Below are 25,729 nucleotides of genomic sequence, written 5' to 3' on the forward strand. Positions count from 1 at the left end.
CCTTCACTTCCAGAGATTCATCCATAAAAATCTGGATTATTACACAAAATTTGGGGTTAATTCTCTTGCAAATCCCTGCAGGAAAACCTCGAAACTCAGTTTTAAAGGGGTTTTAGCCTGGTCACATCCAGGTCTCAGATTTCAGAAATCGTTCTCCCTCCATTTAAAAAGCAGTTAATCTGGATCATTACATGGAATTTGGGATTAATTCTGATGCAAATCCAGGCAGGAATGAGCACAATGGGGAATACATTGGTCTTCCTTTAGGATACCTCAGAGGAATTTTTTTAACACAGCCCTCAACATCCCACTTTTCCTCATTTAAAAGCAAGAAAACCAGGAAACAGAGCGACAGACTCTTCCTAGAGCAGACAGAAGGATCAACAGCAAAAACAAGGATAAAACTAAAAAAAAAAAATTCCCCAAACCACCTTTTTTTTTCCTTCCAAAGCTGCTTTAACACTTCCTTGACTGCCCTAAATCCTAAAGAATCTCCTTCCCATTCTCCATTCTGGCCCTACTTTAAAAAAAAGACTCTGTAATAAACCAATTTTTAATAAACCAAATATCAATGATTTATCCAAGTGTTTAAGCACATTTAAACTCCTGTGCCATCAAATTAACACCCTCAAGAATTCCAGGAAAAAGCTCCCAAAATTCTTTTGCATTCCCCCCTCAACTCTTTCCCGAAGGGATGGAGCGAGCGGCCGGAAAAACCGCGAAGGTGGGGGCTCTTTTCCAAGTCTCCTAACGAATTTCCCGGCTCGCCGGGATGACAGATCACCGAAGCTCCAGATGGATTGCTTGGAAAAGTGAGATGGTCGTGTTTGGGCCCCGACGTCAGCACATCCCATCAATCTCCGGGGAGTTCATCCACCTCCCCCCCTTTCCCTTTTCCAGAGTTCATTCCCACTTCATTACAGGATGGAGTGAGCCGGGAGTGTCTGATTTACCGGGTACTTCCTGAGCTCCGGGGAAAAACGGGAGCGGAGTTTTGTATTCCCAAAGCAGCATCTGCCCTGCTGATATTCCTTAAAATGGGGCACAGGACAGGAGGGAGGAAGGAATTCATCCTATGCAATTATGTGGTTTTCCACTTCCCTCTTTTTGGGTGGTAAAATCCTGGAAGAAATGCACAACACATCCCGAAGGGTCTGCCCTGCTCCTCTGGGAATCTCCTGGAGATCCTGTTCTCCTACACCAAATGCCTGAATCCAAGGACAGCCCAGTTTTCCTGGCTGGACAACGCATCCCAAAGGCTCTGTCTGCTTTTCCAGGAATCTCCTAGAAGTCAAATTCCCCTAAATCAAACACCAGGAGCCTCAAATCATGCAAATCCAGTTTTCCTAGCAGGATGATACATCCCAAAGGGTCTGCCCTCCTTTTATGGGAATCTTCTGGAGATCCCACCCTACTGCACCAAACACCAAATGCCTGAATGCACAGGACAGTCCAGTTTTCCTAACTGGACAACAAATCCCAAAGGTTCTGCTCTGCTCCACCAGGAATTTCCTGGAGATCTCACTCTCCCACATGAAATTCCAGGAGCCTCGAGTCTCAGGAGCAGCCGATTTTCCCTGTGGAAACTCTGCAGGACATCACCAAACCCCACATTAAATCACCACCAGAACAGGTTTAAATCACCAATTCATCCTTTCCCCCCCACAAAAAAAAAAACCAAACCCTTATCCTGATTCCCAGAAAAGAGCTGGACAGTTTTTCCCATTCTTTTCCATAAATCTGTGCCCTCCCTGGACAAGCCAAGCCATGCTGAAAACGGATTTTTGGCACTCTGTGACAAAAAAGGTGCTGCTGCTCCTGGCTCCCAGGTAATTTCCTGGTCAGCATCCCTTTATCCCACCATCTGCTGGAATGATTACGAGCCGGAAAAATCCTGACCCAGCAGGAAAAGTGGAGAAGGATGAGGCAGAGGGAAGCAGATGCAGCAGGATCGGGCTGGAGCGGAGTTCCAGCACGGAGCTTGTGCCTCAACACTCCCCTCTCCGAACAAAATCCTCATGGATGTGTATAAAAAATGGAAAAAAAGGGGGAAAAAAAATTCCCAGCCAGAGGATATTTCATGGAAAAATGAGGGTTTGGAGATTGCATTTTTATTTCGCAGAAGGAATTTTATATTCCCATTTACTCAAATTCTAATTGAAGGTGTTTCAGGATTTTTTTAAATCCCGAATTTTTGTCTGTGAAAAGTCAGGGATGCACATTGCATTTTTATCCTTTACAGGGTTCCCCCTCACTCCTTAATTTGGTCACTCTGGCACAAAGTTCTTTGCCATAAAATCCAAGACAATCCAGGTTGGCAGGGACCGATTGGAAAAGATGGATTTGATTTCCCAACGGAGCCTTTCTGCTCCAGAGGGTCTGGAGGTGATGCCACCCCATTCCTTCTCCTTGTGGAGCAATTAAAGCAGCAATTAATTAATTAATTGTGGTTAAGGACAAAGCAAGAGTTTTGGGAAGGTAGGGAAATAAAACAACCTGATCCGATAAAAAATTCCCGGTCAACTCACCGTTCTTGGGAATCAATTAATGAGACAGGAATCGGCTCCGTGTGGGAAACATCCCAGAGGCAGCACAAAAGCAACCCCAGCTCTGTCCCTAAGGCAGGAATCCCACACAGAGTGGGAAAAGGTAATTACAGGAGCACTGGAAAACAGGATTTATTCCCAAAGGGGTTTTTTACAGAGCATAATTTTCTCAGTATCTTATTCTGCTCTCACTCCCGATAGTTCAGGAATATCAGGAATGAAGGAGTTAAAAAAAACAACACTGTTTAAATTCAATTATTGCACCTCACAGGTTATCCCAAATTATCCAGGATGCACGGACACCCCAAAGGGTTTAACTAAAGAGGAGCCGGGATATGCCTCACTTTATTCGGGATTGAAGGGCAGAATTAGGGATTAAACCCAAATTTACCCTGAAAGTCCCACAAAAACGAAGGCAAGGCATCACTGCCGGGAAAATTCCAAGCAGCTCTGGCCCGGCTACAATTCCTGCTGAACACACGGATATTTTGCTGCTTCTTCTAACTCTCAGTTCGTTTTTCCCTACGGAAAAAAAAATCTTTCTCCAGAAAAACAGCGGAGGCATCATGCCCCCTAGAGGGTACCACAGTGGGTCCTGGTGTCAGATCCTGCTTTTCTGTATCCCAACGGGAAAAAGATGGAAGGAAAAAATCAATTTCTTCCCATACATTTCCACACCTGTGCCTGAGTATGCTTTGTAAAGAATTAGAAAAGAAAGGGAGAAATGTATCTGGAAATTTTAAACTTTGCAGTACAGGTTCTAAATTTTATCCCTCCAAATTTTCCTGGGAGATTGGTGCAATTAAACTCCAAACTAAGGAATACAGGGAAAAAAATGTATCCCAAACCAAGGAATACAGGGAAAAGATTCCCTCTTGTTTTGCTGGAGCGACACACATACAATTGAGCCCTCCAGAGAAGCTGCTGAGTTCAGTTATCCCTAAAAATCATCCCAAAAGGATCCCTTTGGGATGTGGTCTTGCTCAAAGCCTCAGGGGGGGTTTATTCACCAACCCATCTCCCATTCCCAAATCTCTTCCCGCATTTCAGCACAGGGAAAACGCTGAGTCCAACAACACAGCCATGATTAAATGAGAAAGTGGAAGGGGAAGAAACAGGGAAAAGCCAAAAGGAATAGGTTTTAAGCCAGAGAGTGGGAACAGATGGGAGTCAATGAGGCGCAGAAATACAAGGAAAAAGCTGATCCTGCCTCAGGGAGCTGCCAAGGTGAAGTATCCATCCTGGGAAAGGGATGGAAAGGGAATATCCTGACATGGGATAGAGCTGGAGGAGCATCCACGGATGAGGGGGGGATGTTTGCCCCTCTTTAAATGAACTGTCTGGGGTGGGGGGAAGGATTTTCCTGGTGGAATTTAAGGAGCCAAAAAAATCCCTGATTTTGCACAGGCAGCAGCCCTGGTTTATCCCAAATCCCAAACCACGCTTTCCATGGGGCACAGGAATATCCTGCTCCACTGTCAGCAACAACTCTGCTACTCCCCCAAGCTCTCAGCACACCTTTCCCAACTGGTTATTCCAAGAAAACCATGGAATTGGGAAGATGAGGACACAGCAGTCTGAAAGGATTGGGTAGCCTGGAGCTGACATTCCCACAGGGAACGAGCTGAGCTTTCCCTCCAGGCTTCCTTCAGCTGAGTCCATCAGGCTCGTTCCAAGATCCCTGGCTCTTAATTAAGCGTGGCTAATCAGACACCTGGAATTATCCAGCCCTGTGGCACTCCCAACGGGAAAAGGGAAGGGAAAATAAACCCCACCCCATCCCACTTGTTTCACCACCAGCCTGAGCTCAGGGACAGCTGTGGATTCTGACCGGGAGCTTCCCATTTGTTTGGGGGCTTTGGGAAAGGTCCAAGGGGAAAAAAAAAAAAAAAAAAAAAAAAAAAAAAAGAGGATTTCGAGGGGTGATTGTGTATTGGAGTAAGACCTTTGGGAAGTGGCACCTGGGAAGTTCTTGGTACTGCAGGGAGCAAGGTGGTACCAGAGCCAGACTGGAACATCCAGACTCCAAATTATAGGATTATGGAATGGTTTGAGTTGGAAAGAACCTTCAAGATCACAGAATTCCAACCCCACTGCCATGGCAGGGACACCTTCCACTATCCCAGGTCACTACGAGCTACGTCCAACCTGGCTTTGGATACTTCTAGGGATGGGGCAGCTTCTCTGGGAATTCCATTGCAACCCCTCACCAGCTTCCCAGAGAGGAATTCCTTCCCACTATCCCATCTAACCCTGTCCTCTGGCAGTGGGAAGCCATTCCCTGTGTCCTGGCACTGCATTCAAGGTGAAAAAAGGAAAAAGGAGCTCTGGGATTGGACCCAATGGTGACACAACTTCCAGGGATTTTCCCCACCACCAGCTCTGCTTTTTGAGGGAGATGTGCAGGAACCTGGAGAAGTTGTGGAGTCCCCATCTCTGTAATTTTCCAGGCCAGGCTGGATGGGGCTTGGAGCAACCTGGGATAGTAGAAGGTGTCCCTGCCCATGGCAGGGAGTGGAAATGGATGGGCTTTAAGATCCTTTCCAACCCAAACTATTCCAGGATTTTAGGAAGGTGAGCGCCATCAAGCTGACAGCGAGCAGAGATTTTATCCTGGGAAAAGGAGAAGGGAGCACAGCAACAACACCCATCCTCCATCACCTCCTCAACTCCTTCCCAGCCTTCATGGAATGACAGACGAGGGAAGGGGGAATCAGATGAGCCAAATGGCAAATCAACAACAGGATCGGGATGAGATCATCCACAAAAATTACCCCGGGAGGTGTCGGGAATCGAATCCCACACGATTCCCTGTTGGCCTCAAGAGCCCCTGATCTCCAACACTCTCCAGCTCAGGATGCTTTTTTAATTTACGGGAATCACATCTTGCCCGGAGCTTTCCATGACGAATTCCATCAATTCGACGCATCCGAACCGAATCTTAAAATTGGAAAGGCACCTGTGAAAGGAGCGAGGAGCTTCCCGGGGCTGCGGAGCGGAGGCCGAGCCAAGGCCGACGTTCCTGGCGTGAGCTGGATGCCAAGCTGGATGTTTCCGTAGGGACTCGACAAATCCAAGCGCTATCCCGAGCCAAGGAGGGTAAAGATAGATCCAGCACACCAGGACAAACCCACAGTTGGAGTTCCTCTTGTTCCCGGTTTTCCCCTTTTTCCTTATGTCCCTGTTCTCCCCCACAAGTGATCCCCCCTGCTTGGGAGTGTTGGGAGGAAAGTTGGGAATGGGATAAGGTTACTCTGTCCCTAGGGAGGGAGAAGTGGCTTGCTCACAGCTGGCATTCCCTCGTTTTCTCACAGGCAGCTAATTGGGAATTTTCATCACTCCTGCTGTTATATATGGACACAAGAGATGGAAAAGGGAAAAGATGATGACTCAGAACAGGTGTTTTCATTAAGGATTTCAGCGGGAATATTTCCACAGCCTGCTGAAACCAACTTCAGGAGTTAAACCCAAGGCACAGCCCTGGAAAGGAGCAGTTCAGGCCATTCCTTGTTCCTTTTCCATGGGCTGATTCTGGAGTTGAGGGATGAGACAATCTCTGGAGAGATACAGAGGAATAAGAACCACAAGCGTCACCTCAAAAATCCGTGGGATTTTTTGCTCTTGGAATGTTCTTTTCTGTTCGTGGCTACAGAAGAAATAATTTTCCTCCATTGGAAAATAATAATATATGGAATAGCACAGGTGGGAAATAAGTCTTAATTAGCAGGAATTCCAATTCCACTAAATAATCCTAGAGGAAAGAGAAAGATCTTTCCTCTCCTACACTTTCCTGTACCTGCATTCCAGCACTTCACACCTGCAAATATTCCTGTTACATGGAAAAATTGGATGGAAGAATATCCTGGAGCATCACAGCCATGGAGCTGGATCATTCCAACCCTTTCTGGACCCAGTGAGCTCAAGGACCTGCCAGAACCATGGGATGTGGGGTCACAGCCTTGATTCTAATTCCAGCTCCATCCCAATCCGTGGGTATCTTGGAGCAGATCCAGAGGAGAGCACAGAGATGCTCCAAGGGCTGGAACCCAGCTGGGAGAGCTGAGAATGTCCAGCCTGGAAAAAGGAAGCCTCCAGGGAGACCTTGAAGCACCTTTCAGGAGAGCTGCAGAGGGACTTGGGACAAGGGATGGAGTGGCAGGACACAGAGAATGGTTTCCCATTGTCAGAGGGCAGGGATAGATGGGATTTGGGAAGGAACTCTTCCCTGGGAGGGTGGTGGAATGGAATTCCCAGAGAAGTTGGGCTGACCTTGGATTCCTGGAAGTGTCCAAGATCAGGTTGGACAGGGCTTGGAGCAACCTGGGATAGTGGAAGGTGTCCCTGCCCACGGCAGGGGTTGGAAGTGGATGACCTTCAAAATTCCCAAACCATCCTCTGCCCATCCTGGGGATGAGGAAAGGCTTTCTTTTCCTGGATGGCCAAACTGCCACTTGGAAATAAATCCTAAATTTTACTAAATCACAACAATTATTCACAGGAAGTTTGTTCACAGGACCAAATCCAGACACAAATATTGCTCAATACTCCCAATGTCAAAGTCTGGCTGCAATGCAATCAGCAGCATTCCAGGGAATCACAGGAATCACTTCTTCAACCTCTGCTCCTCCACTGCAAAACATTCCCTGAAATCCCACATAAACCCAGGAAAGCACCACTTATTACTTTTCTATTACAGGTGTAAAATACTTGGAGTGTTCCCAACAATTCCCAAGAGCTGATGAACAACATAAGGATTCATTTGTCCCCTGGAAATGTGAGGGAGGGAAGGGAGCAGTGACCCACAATCTGAGAGCAAATAAAGATAATAAAGTGCATTTTAGAGGGGTGAATTTCCTGTTCCTGCACTGAAATCCAGCAGGGAATGCTGCAAAGAAAAGCAGGTTTACAGGAGAGAAAATAAGGAAGAGTTATGGGATTAAAAGGAAATGCTCCATTAATATTTCTCCTTAAATAACAACAGCCCTAACTCAGCCTATTCCAAGAGGTGACAACGTGACACTGAAGCTGGAGATGCTCTTGGGAGCAACAAAATTACTTCCCAGGACAGTCTTTGGAGCAGGAATTGAATCAGAGATCAGATCTCTATTTTAATGGGATCACTCCACTGGCAGCTGCTCAGCATCCCACAGTCATTGTCTGGGATCCCATCCCAGGAGGTGCCAAACAAATCCAAAACAAAGAGCTTGAATGAGTTGATTTTTCCTAACAATGCCATAATTGTTGGGATAGCTAATTAATGCCGGCTGCAGCCTGGAGCAGAGCCCTGGCTGAGCTAATTATGGAATTTTTAATCCATTCCCTCTCCTTTCACCCATGGAAGTTGCTCCTGGAGAAAGCAAGGAAGGAGAATTGTGGAGATGCTGTTGCTTCCCAATTCTTGTTTTCCATGCTGGCTGCAAGTGATGCTCCATGACCAGGACACCAGGAACATCCCACAGGTGGGTATCTCATTTTGCTCTCTTCCTTGACTTTCACCTTAAGCTTTTTACTTCCCACATGCAATTCCCATTCTCTCAGGACTCAATATCTAAGAATTTTAGGGATAAACTTCCAAACCACCACCTCATCTTGTCCCTTTCTCCAGAGCTGTGGAAGAAGCAACCAAAAATCGCCCAGGAATGGGATGATGAAGGACTGAGAAGAGTTTCCCATGAAATTAAAACGTGTGTTTGCTTCCAGACACGGAAATTTGGAGAGAATCCCAGGAAAGAGACTGGCTGGCAGCAGGGACAGTTGGGAAAAGGAGTATTTTGGCCACACCATCCAACAATTCCCTAATTCTCAGTTAAAAAGGGGAATGCCAGTGTTGCTCCTTCCAGTCCTTTTTTCCCATTCCCACACCAGCAGCTCTTCACATAAAGTACTCCAAGATCCCTCATTAACATCCCTAATTACTTAATTTTTACCTCAAATTTTCAGAGAGAAAGCTGGGCAGAGAGAGGAGATGCTCATTTATGGATCACATCCTCATCCCAACAGGTTTGAGGGATTGTAGGACGTGTCATCTTGGGAAATGGGCCCTGGAACGTGCTCAATCCAAGGAGCACATCCACATGGTCCTGGATCTCCTCTGTAAATGTTTTCCAACACTTGTGACCCAGCTGTAATCCAAGCTGGGACCACCTCAAGCTCCTTCTCCTTCTCATTTACCCCAATTTTCCCTTTCCCAAGATGAGATCCTTTGGATAGCAGATGGGATACAGCTAACGCCACACTCCAGGATGGGATTGTCCCACTGCCAGAAGCCGATTAAGGGCATATTCCTAAAGAATTCTGGAGGTCAACACTGTAATTCAGACAAACAGGGGAAGCCATTCCGAGGTGCTGAATGATTTAAAACAGAATTCCCTGCCCAGTCATTCCCGGGTGCCACCTGTCGGATTTGGAGCCTGAGAAAATACCCAGGAATGAGCAGAATCCCAAGGCACAGCTCCGCTCCACCAACTGCCGTAAGGAAGAAGCTGCTAATGGCTCCTCACTTGCTCCAGGGATTATGTCATAGCTCAAATTGTATTCCCAAGGAATGGGGTTACCACATTCCAGAGGAACGTGCTGGATACACACAGCAGCTTCCCAGGGCTGGAAACAACACGGGCGGCACAAGAGCACAGGAAAAAAATATTCCCGTGGACACGCAGGGAAGTTTGCTCCAAGGATCCCTCCAGCCAAGCCCCTCAGTTTTCAGATTTCTGGGAGAAGGGACACACTTCCTTTAAAAACTCCAGGACAAAAATGTTCCACAGAAAAAAAAAAAAAATCACAGAATCATAGAATGGTTTTAGGCTGGAAAGCAGCCCCAGGATCATTCCATTCCAAGTGCTGTGCCATGGGCAGGGACACCTTTCCCTATCCCAGGTTGCTCCAAGTGCTGTGCAACCTGACTTGGAAAAGGCCAAAAAGACGAATGATAGAGCACAGATTCCTTTAACAGCCTTTTCTAAGAGATTCCCACATTCCCAGGTGCAGATTTGCTGTCACAGATGCAGCCCTGGCTCACTGTGGTCCTCTGGTACTTCCCAGCTGTTTCCAGGGCCACCCCACATTCCAAACACATTCCAATCCCTAAAACCACACCTTCTCCTCATGCTGGGATAGCAAGATCCCACCAATCCTCAGATCCGACTTCCCAGACTAAAACCTTTCCCTAAATTCTATGATTTTAGCACCTTATTTTAGACAAATCAATCTGAACACAAAAACTTCCAAAGATCCCAAACCATGACCAATCCACATGAAATAACCCCATGAAATCCAGAAGAAAACAAGATTTAGGACAAGGCTGAGGCCGATCCATAAACCCAGTTTATTTGGAGAGTCAGCACTTCTCAAATCCACTCGATTGCACCGTGGGGACTTGGAGCTGCCAGGGAATGTCACCTGTCAAGGCCACTTAAGAGGGAGAGCAGCTCATCCCTGATGTTCCCATCCCGTAAATATTTCAAACAAAAACCAATTAACACCACTCCAGGCTGGAAAAAAAGCTGCTCTGCTCTTCTCCCTCAGAAATAAACTTTCCAAACTCAGAGGAAACTGGAGGGGAGGAAAAACAAGTGAGGCTTTGATGCTTTTCCCTTCTGCCTGGATCCCTCCATCACTCCTGAGGGAGAAGGGTGGAAACTCCAGGTTTCCTCTCACTCCTTAAAATCCTGCTCACAAAATAACTTCAGCATCTTTCTCACTGATCCAGTTCTTCCCAGCACTAATCCTGAGTCCCTCCTTTTCATGGAATCAATAAGGTTGGAAAAGATTAGTGAGTCCAAGAGAAGGGAATGGAGCTGGGAAGAGTCTGGAGCACCTGGAGCAGTTCAGGGAGCAGGGAAAGGGGCTCAGCCTGGAGAAAAGGAGGCTCTGGAAGGACTTTCTCACTCTGCACTTCCCTGACAGGAGGGTGGAGCCAGCTGGGAGTCAGGATCTGCTCCCAGGGAACAAGGATGAGAGGGAACAGCCTCAGGTTGCACCAGGGGTGATCCAGCTTGGATATCAGGGGGAAAATTCTCCATGGAAAGAGATGACAAGCCCTGGCATGGCATTCCCAGGGCAGTGGTGGCATCACAATCCCTGGAAGGGTTCAGAAAATGTGTGGATGTGGACTGGGAACATGGGTTGGTGCTGGGTTAATGAGTGAACTTGATGATCTTAGAGGCCTTTTCCAACCTCAATGATTCCATGATTTCTTTGGCCCTCATCTATTTCCCTGTCTTCCTCTGCCTTATCCAAACCCTTTTGATTTTTCTCCCCATTTTCTTTTGCTTGATCTCCCCAACACTGCTCTGATCCTACAGGAATCATCATGATCCTGTAGGATCATCAGCCACACCCAGGAGAGAGTGAGAGCACAGGGAACAGAATCCTGGAATGCTTTGGAAGGGACCTTAAAACTCATCCCATTTCACCCCCCTGACATGGTCAGGGACACTTTCCACTATCCCAGATTTCTCCAAGACCCAGTCAACCTGTCCTGGAATGCTTCCAGAATGGGACACCCACAGCTTCTCTGTGAAACCTGAGCCTGGCCCTCCCCATCCTCACAGGGAAGAAAGAATTCCTGCCCAACAGGTGAGATTCTTGTCCAGATCCCACAGCACTGGGATCTACCTGAGGCTTTTTTCCCAGATCTCACAGATCTTTTTTTTCCCAGATCTGCTCCCCTCTTCCAGGCAGGAAAACCCAGGAATAGCAGCAAAATAATTTATCCCAAGGATACAGAGGGCCAGCAACAGTAAAGACAGTTTGGTTTTAATCAACTCCAAAACAATCTGAAGGACGTTCCCCAGGTATTCCAGGGATTGCTGGTATTCCAATATAAGAGTATTTCCAAATGCTAAACCCCTTTTTAGGCCACCAGAAATTCCAGAACTGGAAAAAGAAATCCCTTCTGTTTCCCACTGTCTTGGCTGAATCCCCATTTGATCCCAGCTAATTTGAACATAAAAGGTTTTGTTGGTGGTTTTGCGGGGATTTGTTTTATTTCCCTTTTGTTTTCCATAAATTAAAATTAAACAAATAATCCCAAACTTCATCCATCTGCATGCACTGGAAGGAAAAATCCCATCCAGCCTTTTTCACTCAGCTGCCACATCCAATTATTCTCTCCAGGCCATGTGTCAGGAACCATCTCCTAAATATATGGAATATTCAAACAGCAGGAGAGTCAGACTTCCAGCCCTTATCCCACCAGTGACCTGAATGAACTGGAAGTTGACTGGCTGGCAGAGTTGGAAGGACAAAAGCATTCCCTGAAAAATTTCTGTCATTCCTTTATTTTACTCTTCAGTAATCCACAGGATATCCAAGAGCATCTGGAGCCCAAATTCCAGACTGGATAGGTCTCAGAGCAACCTGGGTTAGTGGAAGGTATCCCTGCCCACAGCAGGGATTGGAATTCCATGATCTTTAAGGTCCCTTCCAATCCAAACCATTCCATGATTCTGTGGTTCTAAATTCCTTCTGAGTACTTCTTATCCAGGTTTTACAGGAAAAGCCACAAAATAAAAACCCCTCAGGAATGTCAGTGATCCTTTTCATAGGATAAAACATCCTCATCTAGTGAGAAACTAGAAGTTTATGGAATTTCTCCTTCTCCCAACACAGCACATTTGCAATCAGCAACTTCAGAATTCATTTAAACTTAAAAATTTGGGAAATACCTCAAGCCAGGCTTCAAGATTTGGGAAAAGTTTTTAAAACACAGTGACAACAAACACACTCCTGCTTTGGATTCCAAGGATAATGCTGCTCCATTAAGTAGCCAGGCCACTCTGCTCCCATGAATATTTAAAGGAGGAAAAGCAAAGCATTAGGGAATGAGGCAGCCTGGAATGTGCACTAAGATCCCTGGGAAGAGAGGATGGGACAAAGGAAGCGTCAGCACACCCAAAGTGGCCGCTGTGATGTCCAGGATTGGTTTTTAAGAAGGTGGAATGGGAAGGGAAAAGTCTTTTCTGACACCACTTAGTGAGGAATGAGCCCTTCAGAACAGGCAGTGACTGACACGAAATGGGAAGTGGATCCATGGTGAGAATCCATTAATGGAAATGCAACAAACAGGAAAATGTCCTTTCAACTGAAAGGGAAAACTGGCTGGGAATTGTGGGGATGGAATAACATGGCAAAAAAAATTTGGAATTGACGTTTCCTACCACATGTTACCAGAAATCCAGAAAAATCTGGGAACATGTTAAGGAATGGAAAAAAAAAAAAAAACCAAACAAAAAAACCAACAGGAATAAATCTGAATTACTCCTTTAGTGCCTAAAGGGGCTCCAAGAAAGCTGGAGGGACTTTGGCTAAGGAGTGGAGGGACAGGACACAGGGAATGGCTTCCCACTGCCAGAGGGCAGGGATAGATGGGATTTGGAAAGGAATTATTCCCTAGGAGTGTGGTGAGGAGCTGGAATGGAACTCCCAGAGAAGCTGGGGCTGCCCCATCCCTGGAAGAGTTCCAGGCCAGGTTGGAGCAGCCTGGGATAGTGGAAAGTGTCCCTTCTCATGGCAGGGGGTGGGATTGGATGATCTTGAAGATCCCTCCCAATTCACACCATTCTGTGATTTTGGGATACTCCAAAAAAGAAACCAAATTCCCAATCACTGCTGTCAGGCACAGGGTCAAGGCAGAGACTGAGAACAAGAGCAATAACGCAGAGCAAAGTGGAATTGAAAGCTGGAAAAGAGCTCCAAGATCACAGAGTCCAAACCTCAGCGCAGCACCACCACCATGCCCACCACTAATCCCCGTGCTCAAGTGCCAAATCCACACATCCACACATTTTTGGACACTTCCAGGAGTGTGACTCCTCCAGTCCCCCAAGTAGCCCATTCCAATGCTTTACAACCTTTTCCATGAAAAACATTTCCCAATATCCAAACTAAAGTTCCCTGACACAACTTGAGGCCGCTTCCTCTGGTCCTGTCCTTTATTCCCTGGAAGCAGAGTCTGATTCCCATCTAATTCCACACTCAGGGAATTGTGGAGAGGGAAACAGGTCCCCCCTGAACCTCCTCTTCTCTAGGCTGAGCCCCTTTCCCAGCTCCCTCAGCTGCTCCTGGTTGCTCCAGACCCTTCCCAAGCTCTGTTCCCTTCCCTGGATATGCTCCAAACCTTCAATGTCTTTCTTGTTATGAGGTGCCAGAACTGATCCCAGAATTCCAAAACTGATCCCAGCTTCACTTCAGGGCCCATGACGTGAGCCAACATAAAACAAGCTCCTGCTTCCATTAAAAAAACCCAGGGAAACCCCAGGCTGGAGATTTCCAGCCTGGCAGCAGCAGAGATTTCCCATCTCAATTTCACTCTGGAATTCTTCACTACATTTTATTGCAGGGCTTGATGCTGTTCCCACAGCATCTGTGTGGGAATTAAGGACGTTCCGTTCAGGAATGTCACTAAGTCGAGACACTAAACAGCCCTGGAGCGGGGCACAGTGTTCCCTCAGGGAATGACAGCAATGCTGGGAGCACCCAGGAGAGGAGCTGAGGATTCCCCGTGCTAAGCCAAGGCACGTGAGAACTGGGCTGGAGCAGGGAGAAGGAGCAGGGATTCCCACTAGGCAGGGAGAGTGGGGGGAAAAGGGAAATAAAGGGGAAAAAATCCAGGCATGGGATCCTGGGGTTTAAGTTATTGATGAGCCCAAGGGGCTGGAATGTCTTGGATGTGTCCAGAAAGTGAGGGAAGATAAAAAAGCCAAGGAGATGCTCCAGGGGCTGGAGACAGGTAGGGAGAAAAGGGAAGACTCTGGGGAGACCTCAGAGCCCCTTCCAGTGCCTAAAGAGGCTCCAAGAGAGCTGGAGAGGGACTTTGGATAAAGGATAGAATGGATAAAGGGAATGGCCTCCCACTGCCAGAAGCAGCATTAGATGGGATACTGGGACAAAATCCTCTGTGAGGATGGTGAGGCCCTGGTGCAGGATTCCCAGAGAAGCTGCGGCTGCCCCATCCCTGGAAGTGTCCAAGGCCAGGCTGGAGCAACTCCAGGTCCCTGGGACTGTGTCCACTCCCAGCCCATTTGCCACAGGGATGCTCCAGCCCTGGAGGGAGGCAGGAATAACTCCCCACATAAACACAATCTCCTTTTGGAATTATTCCGGCAGCGGAGCGGCTGTTGGGAATCGCAAGCACTGGCACCTGTTTATCTCGAGGGGCCAGGCAATGCCTGGGAAGAGATAAACAAGGATATCAAGTTTAGGATGCTTTTCCACAAAGCTGCTTTCCCCACGCTGTGTCCAGGCCATGGAATGTCTGTCACCCACGCCCTGCCCAGCCCCACAGGGAGAGTGGTGACAGTGGGAGAGTCGCTGGGGCTGGGCATCCCCCCGCTCCGGGGGCTGGAATTGCTCAGGAGCAGGGATCGCCTTACCAGCATTGTGTGTCCTGGTTTTCCTAAATCCCTTCAGCTTGATAAGTGTCTGTTCACTTCGTGCCCTGTCCTCACCTGTCCTCTGCAGGCCTTATCTTTCCCAATCCCAAAAACCTGGGGATGGAATGGATGTACTACAAAATCTGATTCCCAAACTTTGGAAAGAAACTGCAAAGTCCAATCTGTCTAGTTGGATTTTATCGCTCATTCCTCCATGTCCAGAGGCAGCAGGAAGGGGCAGGATCCCTCCTGGGATCATGATCATGAAATCATGGAATGGTTTGGGCTGGAAAGGACCTTAAAGATCATCCCATTCCAACCCCTGCAATAGGCAGGGACACCTTCCACTATCCCAGGTTGCTCAAATTCCCATCCAACTTGGTCTTGGACAATTCCAGGGATGGGGTAGCCACAGCTCCTCTGGGAATTCCACCCCAGCCCCTCACCATGCTCACAGAGAGGAATTTCTTCCCAATATCCCATATAATCCCACCCTCTGTCAGTGGGAAGCCATTCCCCCTTGTCCTTTCACTCCACCCCTTGTCACATTCCTGAGATAATCCCAAGATCCACTGGAATCATCTCTTTGTGCCCTTCTTGAACTGGGATGGTCCAAAGCAGCTCCTGGTCACCAGCATGGCCCCATCAGTGCCACAAAAAAAGTTAACACCAGCTGGAATTCTGTGGTTCCTAAACCGCATTTCAGGGCTCTAGGTTTACCAGGATCTGAAATTCTTTGGAAGCAATGAATCCAAACTCTCCAGAAAGAGATGAAGAAATTGGTGAGAAGGTTTATACAACTCCAGAGATCCCAGAAAGGCCATCTTTTCCTAGCAAAGGGAATCATGGAATGGTTTGGGCTGGAAAGGACCACCCAGTTCAAACCCCATGCCATGGGCAAGGACACCTTCCACTATTCTAGGATGCTCCAAGCCCAGTCCAACTTGGCCTTGGATACTTCCAGGGATGGGGCAGCCACAGAGTCTCTAGGAATTCCATTCCAGCTCCTCACCACCCTCCCAGGGAAGGATTCCTTCCCAATATCCTGTGCAACACTGCCTTTCTTCAGCTTATCTACATTTATCCATTTCTTTAGGGCATTTCATCCTTCAAATATTCCAAATCAGGACCCAACTTTCCCTGGATGTCAGGAATGTCTTCAAAACCACCACTGACCTAGACCCACAATTTGTGGAGTGATATTTCCTTCATTAATTATTATTTAGACTCTTCATATTTAGGAAAGTGACTTCATTAACCCCATGGAAGGGAGGGTTAAAATTAAGAAAGAAATAAAAATCCAGTTGCCATATTGAAAGTCCATTAAGCCAGGAAAGGACCCAACTTTGGTGCTTCTAAACATCAATTATTCCAGAATAATTAATTAGCAGAGCTCTAACAATACATAAAATCACTCGCCTCTGACTCTTCTGATAATTTATGCAAGATTAAAGTATCGCTGTGGTTGCCTTTTCTGGTGCCTAATTCAGCATTTTCTTTTTCCTTATGGAAGCAAGACTCCAGATTTAACTGCTCTAATGCCCTTTTACAGTGTTTGCTGTAGTAAAATCTAACAGCCACTCCGGCAGGCGAGCCGGGAAATGATGGATCACGGAAGCTCACGGAAAGGGGAGCACCGTAAAATGCCCCAGTTAATGTAGAGAGAGCAGAGTAAATCTTGTTTTAAAAACAGAGCGGGATCTCTGATGGACTCGTTTCACCCCATCAAATTCCCTTTTGATTTGCTTCCTGATAAGGGAGGGCTCCACTCCTGGATTCCTGATAACAGGGAAAGCATTTGGAAGTCATTGCTGCTAAATTAAGGTCACCAATCACTGCAAACACCTCGACCCAGCCAGGAAAGAACATTATTTGGGTGGCAGGTTGGATTCTTCAAAAGGAAAGAATTTCCTGCTTTTTTAAAACATTTTAAAGCATTTGACACTGCTCCACCTGAGCCCTGGGATTCAAGCACATTTTGCCACCCCAAAGCTGGATAAAGAATGGATTGAGAGCAGCTCCAAGGAGAAGGACTTGGGGGTGTTGGATGAAAAACTGAATGTGCCCCATCCATGTGTGCTCACATCCCAGAAATCCCCCATATCCCAGGCTGATCCCACGGTGTGGGTAGCAGGAAAGAGGGAATTCTGGGGATTCTGCCCCACTCAGGTGTGACCCCACCTGGAATTCTGCATCCAGCTCAAGGATCCAGCATCAGGAGGACGTGGAACAGATGCAGAGGAGGTCACAGAGATGCTCCAAGAGCTGGAGCCCCTCTGCTTTGGAGCCAGGCTGGGAGAGCTGGGAATGTCCAGCCTGGAGAAGGGAAGGATCCAGAGAGACTTGGAGCTCCTTCCAGTGCCTAAAGGGGCTCCAGGAGAGCTGGAGAGGGACTGGGGATAAGGGATGGAGGGACAGGACACAGGGAATGGCTTCCCACTGCCAGAGGGGAGAGATAGATGGGATATTGGGAAGAAATTCCTCCCTGTGAGCAGGGTGAGGGGCTGGGATGGGATTTCCAGAGAAGCTGTGCCTGCCTCATCCCTGGAAGTGTCCAAGGCCAGGTTGGACTGGGCTTGGAGCAACCTGGGATAGAGGAAGATGTCCCTGACCATGGCAGGGGATTGGAACTGGATGATATTTAAAATCCTTCCCAAACCATTCTGTGATTCCATGAAAAAAACCCAAAGTCTGATGGCACATCTCACCCACCCACCCTTCCCTGGGCTCTCTCTGCCCCATCCAAGGACAAGATGTCCCAGGACATTTGCTGGTGCTGTGAGGAACAACACGGAGTTTCCCATCGCAACCAGCACTGGAGTTTACAGCCCACACTAAATCTCCAGGAATTCCCGTGCCCTTTTCCAATGGAGAGCCCCCGAGGGCAGCTTAAGGGCCGATAACACGTGGGATCAGCTTTGGAGCCGATCCCATCCACACATCCACACAAAATCCCCACCTGACACCGCTCCCAACAATCCAAAATAGAAACAGCCCCCCGAAAACCGCAGGCGTGGGGATTATCCAGAGGCACAGAGGAGGAGGAAACGTTCCTTGAACTCAAATTTCCTGAGGGATGACAGCAAAATTCCCGTTGACAAGCGAAGTCAAGGCATTTCCCCATCCCTCAGGCTGAAGCAGAAACTCCGGCAAAGCTGCTGGAACAGCAGAGTTTTGTAGGACTCAGGAGATGCTGCCGAGTCCACAAATCCCTTATTCCAGGTGCACTCTGGCATCTGTTCCCTATTCCAAGGGGTTTTACTCATTTCCAGTGCTTTGTAGAGCACACAGATCCAGCAAACCCTGGAATGAACGGCTTAACTCGGCTCAGCAGCCAGGGAGAGGAATTTCCCTACGACGCTTCCGAGTCATTACAGGGAAAATCAAATGGGAAGATTTCCATGAGAAAATTTTTAAAAATAAGGGTGTAAACCGGGATTTGGGAAAGAACTGGAAGCAGAAAGCAGAACAGAGAAACCTACACGGGTTTTACGGGGAATTGAGCATCTGCCAGGGTGGGATTTTGGGAATCCTGACAGAGCAGTGGAGGATACTCCGATCATCCACGCCGGCATCAGTAATTCCAACTGTGACCGTGCTGGGAATACCATGAGACAGTTTATTAACTGGGAGAAAATAGCAAAAGGAAGGGGAAAAAAACAGGGGAAAGGGACTCATTGTCACTTTTCAGTTACTGGGGTTTTTTTTTAAGTGCCTTCCTTATTTTTATTTCGAAGCACAAGGAAACACAAGCAGAGGGATAAGAGGGATCAGCCCTGAAATTCTGCCCAATTCCAAGCAGCAGGTCCAAAACCCATTTAAAAGCTTAATTTTTGGTTGGATTAGGAGACTCCTAAAGGTCCCTTCCAAGCCAAAGCATTCCATGGACAAATAAGTATCTGTTTCCAAGATAAATGTGTTTCCAAAAGCATGGAGTGACAGGATAAGGGGGATTTGCTTCAAACTGAGAGCAGGTTCAGATGGGATATCAGGTAGAAATTCTTCCCTGTGAGGGTGGTGAGGTCTTGGCTGCCCACAGAATTTGTGGATGCTCCATCCCTGGAAATATTTAAGGCCAGGCAAGCCCCAGGAGGCCACATGAGGAGTTCAGCACCTCCTGCTCTGTTTCCCATTTTCTTTTCCCCTCTGTTTTTTTTTTTCCTGTCTATTTTAGTTCCGCACTGTGCCATCCCTGAAAGGTTTGGAGTCTTACACAAAGCCCCCCACAGACTTGGAAATATCAAGGGTCAGAGCCAATGGAAGGATCTCATCCATCCCCAAAGCCAAGTATTTTTGCTATTAGTGTATAAATAGACTATTCCCCAAAGAGCTGCTGGCTACCAATGCAATTTCCCAATCCAACAGAGCTGGAGCTGCACAGGAGAGGCTCTAAAATAGGGACTAAAGCAAAAATATTGAGGTTAAACTAGCTAAAATAGGGATTGGGGGCTGACTTTCATTAAAATATGGAATGGTTTGGGTGGGAAGGGACCTTCAAGAGCATCTCCTTCCACCCCCCTGCCATGGGACCAAGCTGCTCCAAGTCCCATCCAACCTAGCCTGGAATACTTCCAGGGGTGTGGCTTCCACAACAAACTGAGTGTGCAGGTCGAATTCCACAGGTAAAGCTGCACACAGGAATTGTCACCTTCAGGATCCCCATTTCCCTCTCGATGTTCTCTCTGCCACAGTCGCCGATTTCCCCGATCCCAAATCCAACACCTACATGGGAACACTTCCTCCAGCAAAGCCCATCCCCTCGCTCCCAGCAGGCTGTTATTTTTAAAAGAGGGCCCTGCAAAGAGAATTCCCAATCCTGGCCCCATGCCTGCAGCTCCTCTTGCAGCTCGGGACGAGTCACCTGGAAATGCCAAGTCAAGGCGGAAACCCAAAACCGTTACTTACGACCGCTGACGTAACCAGGGCCGGCAAAGAGCCAAGAATTTGAACTTTTCCCAATTCCTGAAGGAGTGAGGAGCCACCTCGCCAGCCACGCTCCACCCCTGGCTCCCAAGGACAAGCCAGAGGGAAGAGAGAGCTGGCAATGGAATGATTTCCAGGCAAGGTCAAACCTAGGCGGGACAGGGGAACGACAGAGAGCGGCGACCTTGGAAATGTCTGGATTAGCTGGAAGAAATTTGGGAAAAGGGGAGTAATGATGGAGGGAAGAAAAAGATGTGATGAACTCTGAGGAGCTGTGTGTGGGATCCAAGGGTTTCCCTGAGGGAAGGGATCAAGAGCTTAACTCGGCCGTAACGCGATCGGAGGCGTCGCCTCCAAGAGTAGCAAAACCTCATGCAACTAAGAAAAATAAAATAAATATAAAATCAAACACAAAACAAGGAAAAAACCTCCAAAATTTCCTCAATTGCTGTCCCAGCGGGAATCAACATCAAGAAAAAAAAATAGGAGAGGGTATAAAATCCAGGGCTGAGATTTTCAGAGCTGCCAGAGGGATCCAAACACCCGGTGTCGATAAAATTATCAGCAGCTGAGCATTCGGATGCCACCCATAACTTGCTCCTCACCATTTACACCCCCTTTACTCGCCTGAGTAATGCAAAGCAGCTCCTGCCACTTTTGCCTCCAGCGTTTTTCCAAGCAAACGCTCCTTGCCCACCCCGACCCCTTCAGGTCACATCCTGAGGAGTGAGGAGGAGAAAAATGAGGGTTTAGGGAATTTTTTGGAGGGTGATTCTGGCAGTAAATAGTTGGAGAAGCTTCTGCAGATGCAGAGTGAAGCAGGTTTTCTGAATCCTGTGGAATTTCTCTTTAGGAAGATAGGAAAACAAACAGGATTCGTTCTGTTTGGCAGTTTCAACACTGGGGGGGCAACACAGGAAAAGCAGGAAGCTGATAATAACACAAACCACTGGTTTATCTCAGTCTGGAGCAGGAGAAAGGGAAAGATAAGCAGGGAAAGAATATTTTCAAGGGAAGCAACACAAAACCAGGTTGGATGTAGTGGATCCAACAAGGATGTGCTCCCAAATTATTCCTCCTCTGGCCATGGAGTTGCACAGCCACAGATGGCGAATTGCAACAATCCCCCATCTACTTAAACTGAAGGAGAGAAGGTTTATTGGGATATTGGAAAGAATTTTTTCCCTGGGAGGGTGATCAGGGGCTGGAATGGAATTCCCAGAGAAGCTGCAGCTACCCCTGGATCCCTGAAAGTGTCCCAGGCCAGACTGGACAGGGTTGAAGCAACCTGGGATAATGGAAGGCATGGGGGTGGAATTGGATGATCTTCGAGGTCCCTTCCAACCCAAACCTAAATTCCAGGAATGAACCACCCACCTCTCCCAGGAAAAAAATCGAAAAGCTCTTAGAAGATCCTTTAATACACAGAAGGAAAAGAGAGCCAGGCTATGAACTCAGACAGAGCAAAATAAGTTGATCCTTGAGGTCTCTCCCAACCCAAACCATTCCATGATTCCAAGTTCAAGCAGGACAGTGTCTCACACGGAACCATCCAACCCAGCAAGCACCGAATTATTTAAAAAACAAACACAACATAAATAAGGAAAAGTCCCTGGAGAATCTCCCTCCTGCTTTCTCCATCTCCTGCTTCCAGCCAGCTGTGACCGTACCGAAGCAATCCCAGAGCAGTCCTGCCTGGAAGGGGACATTACAGAGGTGGAAAAGACACAGAGGAGCCTCTTTGTAATATTCCATGATCCCCCCGGGCGAGGCGCGGAGCCGGCGCTGCTGAACGCTGCACTTTTGGATTCAATTAAAGTGATTATCTGTTGTGCCAAATAAATTGTGTCCAGCATCTATCCTGCAGGATTTTACACCTCCAGCCTCATTATTCCCTAACTGTTTCCTCCTGTTTATGCTCTCTCCAATTAAATTGCTGATAATATGAGCCAAAATAAAAAACGAGCGCACCTTGTCCGGAGAAAATTGATTCCCTTTTTTTCCTGCACCGGGCGATTGCCAGGTTTTATATACTCTGTTCCTGGCGATCATTAGTAATTCAATTTTCTTTTTATTAGCCCCCTTATCTGCTGAGCAATATAGTGGCAGAGCTGACCTCTTTCGCACGGGTAAATGTTTAAAATCTTTTCCCTGATTAATTTTGCCAGTTAAGGAAAAGAGGAGAAATGATCCGGCTCTTTGCCATCACAATGAATAAAGCTTAATGTTGATTGTGATGGAATTTCTAATGCCAAGGAAATTGATTGAACGCAGCAATTACCCCGCAATAGGAACTCCAGGGAAATGGGATGGTTTTCTCCCCGGCCGTAGCCTTTTGGTTATTTAAAACAATCCAATTTGCAAGGATAATTATATATTAGTGTTTTATCTGCCACCGGGAATGAACATGGGAATTTTGATACTGGCCCGGCATTAGCAGGTTATTGCTGCAAATTACTCCAGATCTGCTTTCTTTCACATAAAGACGAAATTAGGCCATCAATAACCAGAAAAAGGTGGACTGAGGAGATGGGAGAGGCACGAGTGCCCTCTGCAGGGCTGTGTGTGCTTCCCAAAATCCCCAGTTCTCCTGGAAAAGCCCCCGATTCTCCTGCAAAAATCCCAATTTTCCCACATGTACCACGCAGTCTTCACTCCCATTCTCCTCATCCATATGTTTGCCACATCTCTGATATTAAAATGAATCAGAAAAAAATCAATAAATCTTCCTTCAAAGCACTTATTCCTAGTTTTTTCCAAGGAAAAAGTCCTTGGAGTAAGAAATGACAGCTTGGATGCCCAAGCAGGATGAGCCAAGGAATGGTGAGGAAAAGTTCCCAACTACCAGAACTCATTTAAGTGTCAGTCATCAAAAATTAGTGTTGGGAATAAGCCTCATCCTGCAAGAAATCCCAGATAAACACAGGAAAAAGCTGTTGGAAAAGTGCATCCTGTGGTATGGGACTTTTAGGATGGGAAAAGCAGGAATATCCCACTGTTATCATACCTGGATCAGTCAACTCACTTAGAAGTTGGCAAGTTCCCTCAAAACCAGTGAGAAAAAGATGCCATCCCTGAACTTCTGGGAATATTCCATCTTCAGTTTGGAGAAAGCAGATACAGGATTCCCAAGGTGATGGGACACGACATGGACAAAAAGCTCATTTGGAATTTAGACAGGCTGGGAGAGCTGGGGGTGTCCAGCCTGGAGAAGAGAAGGATCCAGGAAGACCTCAGAGCCCCTTCCAGTGCCTAAAGGAGCACCAAGAGACTTGGGACAAGGACACCGGGAATGGTTTCCTACTGCCAAAGAGCAGGGATAGAAGGGATTTGGAAAGAAATTCCTCTTCCCTGTGAGATTGGGAATGGAATTTCCAGAGAAGCTGTGGTTGCCCCATCCCTGGAAGTGTCCAAGGCCAGGTTGGATGGAGCTTGGAGCAACCTGGGATAGTGGCAGGTGTCCCTGCCCATGGCAGAGGGTTGGAATTCCATAATCTCCAAGGTTCCTTCCCACCCAAACCATTCCATGGTTTTAACCAACACAGTGGCACCCAAGACCTTGCTGATCCTTGTTGGTCCTCCAGCTCTTCCCTGGATAAGGAGAGAAACACCCACCACCTTTTATCCCTCTTCCATCACATCCCTGAGGATCCCAGAGACAGCCTGACCTGGAACTTCTTCCGTGTTCCACCATCCCATTGGAAAAAACTTCCATTTGGGACACACTCCAGTATCTGAGCTGTCATTAAACATTCCACTTAATCAAGTATTTTGGAATTAATTGGTAAGAGCTGCAGGTGGATGTCTCATGGAACGGCCCAAATAATCCCAAGGAAATTCCTGCCAATCTGCCACTTTTCATTGGCTCTCTGATTTCTAAATAAAAGCAATTCCCACAAAGGGAAGTGCCTCTGGACAGAGCATTGGCAAACACAAACTCAAATTCAACACTCAGCAATGGCTGGAAGAGCTTCCCTACTGATGAGACCAAACAGATCCATTTGGGTCCAAGAAGGGAATTGGAAAGTCAGGAGGGAGACCAGGACCTGGGAAAAGCAGAAACAATGTCTTTGTACAGCCCACAGAGCTGTGCCACAGATCCCAAAATCCTGTGGAACAGGACAAACAGGAAACCAGCCAGGCTGTGTCACCACAGGGTCCACATCCATGGGGACAGAAGGGGTTGATCCAGCTTTTCCAGCCACGCCACCGTGCAGGAAGTTGGGAACATTCCTTCCCTCTGTCTTTCCCTGCGGTGTGATCCCAGAAATGGATCCATCTCCCTGCTCCATTCCTGCTCCAGTATATCCCAGTAACCCCATTGACTTCCCTCACACCTGTCCAATGAGAAATGGAAAAGACTGGAAATTCCACCATGTTGTCGTGATTAATATCCACAATATTCTTCTGGGATTAATATCCACACTTTGCCCCAAAAGAAACTGAAACAACCTTCCCAAAACCTCTTGGATAACCTGGGAGCCAGGAATTGGATCCACAAAACTTCACTTATTCCCAGCTCCCTGTGGAACCAGAAGACACTGGCACCACATCCATAATTATACATTTAGAGGGAACACAGGGAATGTGGGAGTTGTCCCAGTCCCTATGAGCATCCAGGATCTCCCAGACTTGGGAATATCCCTGCCCCATCCATCACCCAATAATCTTTTCCTACTAAACCTGGGAAAAAAAAACCCCTCAGGAGTCCTGGAGCATGTGGAGGAACAGCCCTGGAATAATTCCACAGCTTTCCAAACCCAGAGTTTAAGAATATTCCAACACATGAAGCTGCAAATCCTCTGCCTGGGATTGAATCTCTCCAAGAAAAATATTGAAGTACAAAAGGATTCAAATCCAGAAAGTCAATTTTCATCAAAGGGAGCAAATCCAAAATTCACTGAGGGAATTTCAAGGCAATCTGGGCTCTTCCTAAATTTCTCTGCAAAGGAAAAGGTGCCACACAGAGAAGCATCTGCCAGGAAAAGCTGGATAATTGGATCCACTTTTGGAGGGGGAAATGAACTCCCTGCTCTCCCAAGGTCACTTCCAGATCTATCCCCCTTTTTTCTTTCCATTCTCCAACCTTCTTAACTTGCCAACTTCCCAAAGCCTGGAGCAAAACCACATTCCTGTTTTATTTTCTCATTCCTATCCAGTTAAAATCAAGATTTCAGTATGGGAACATTGCCTTCAATTAAGGAACTGGGATTCCAAACAAGCTGATATCCCTGGAATCATCACTGCCTCAATTCCCTCCGAGGTTTAAAACACTGCAGCAACCCCAAATTGCTCTGAGTCTCCAGAGCTTTCTGTCTTTTCATGGAATCATGGAATGATTTGGGTTGGAAGAACTCAAAAATCATGGAATTCCACACCCCTACCCTGGGCAGGGACACCTTCCACTATCCCATGTTGCTCCAAGTCCCATCCCACCTGGCCATGGTCACTTCTAGAGACCCAGGGACAGCCACAGCCTCTCTGGAAATTCCATTCCAGCCCCTCACCACCCTCTCAAGGAAGAATTCTTTCCCAGTTTCCCATCTAACCCTACCCTCTAACCCCCTGTCCTGGCACTCCAGCCTCTTGTCCAAAATCCTTCATCCAGGAAAATCCAACAACATCTCAGTGGAGCTGTCAGAACACCAAATAATCCCAAAATATAACTAGAGACAAATCCTAGATTCAAACCCCTCTCCCAGCTCCAGCAATTCCCACAGGGAATTTCACAGGGTCACAGGGAAAATGTGCCTCACATCCATTTGAAACAACTGAATCTCAGGTGGAGGAACCTTTTCATCCTTAAAATTATCCCTAGGGAACAGAAGAACCAGACTTGGAACCACCAAAACCCCAACAACATTCCAGACACATGGAGGTGCCACT

At 47.2% G+C, this 25,729-nt stretch overlaps 1 protein-coding gene across 1 annotated transcript in view; it reads right to left on the reverse strand.

Annotated features, from left to right (window-relative positions):
• Positions 1–25,729, reverse strand: part of ZC3H3 (zinc finger CCCH-type containing 3) — a 143,628-nt gene that overhangs the window by 112,087 nt on the left and 5,812 nt on the right. The gene's annotated exons all lie outside the window — the stretch shown is intronic.

Source organism: Catharus ustulatus, chromosome 1, assembly GCF_009819885.2.
Source record: "Catharus ustulatus isolate bCatUst1 chromosome 1, bCatUst1.pri.v2, whole genome shotgun sequence".
Taxonomy (NCBI): domain Eukaryota; kingdom Metazoa; phylum Chordata; class Aves; order Passeriformes; family Turdidae; genus Catharus; species Catharus ustulatus.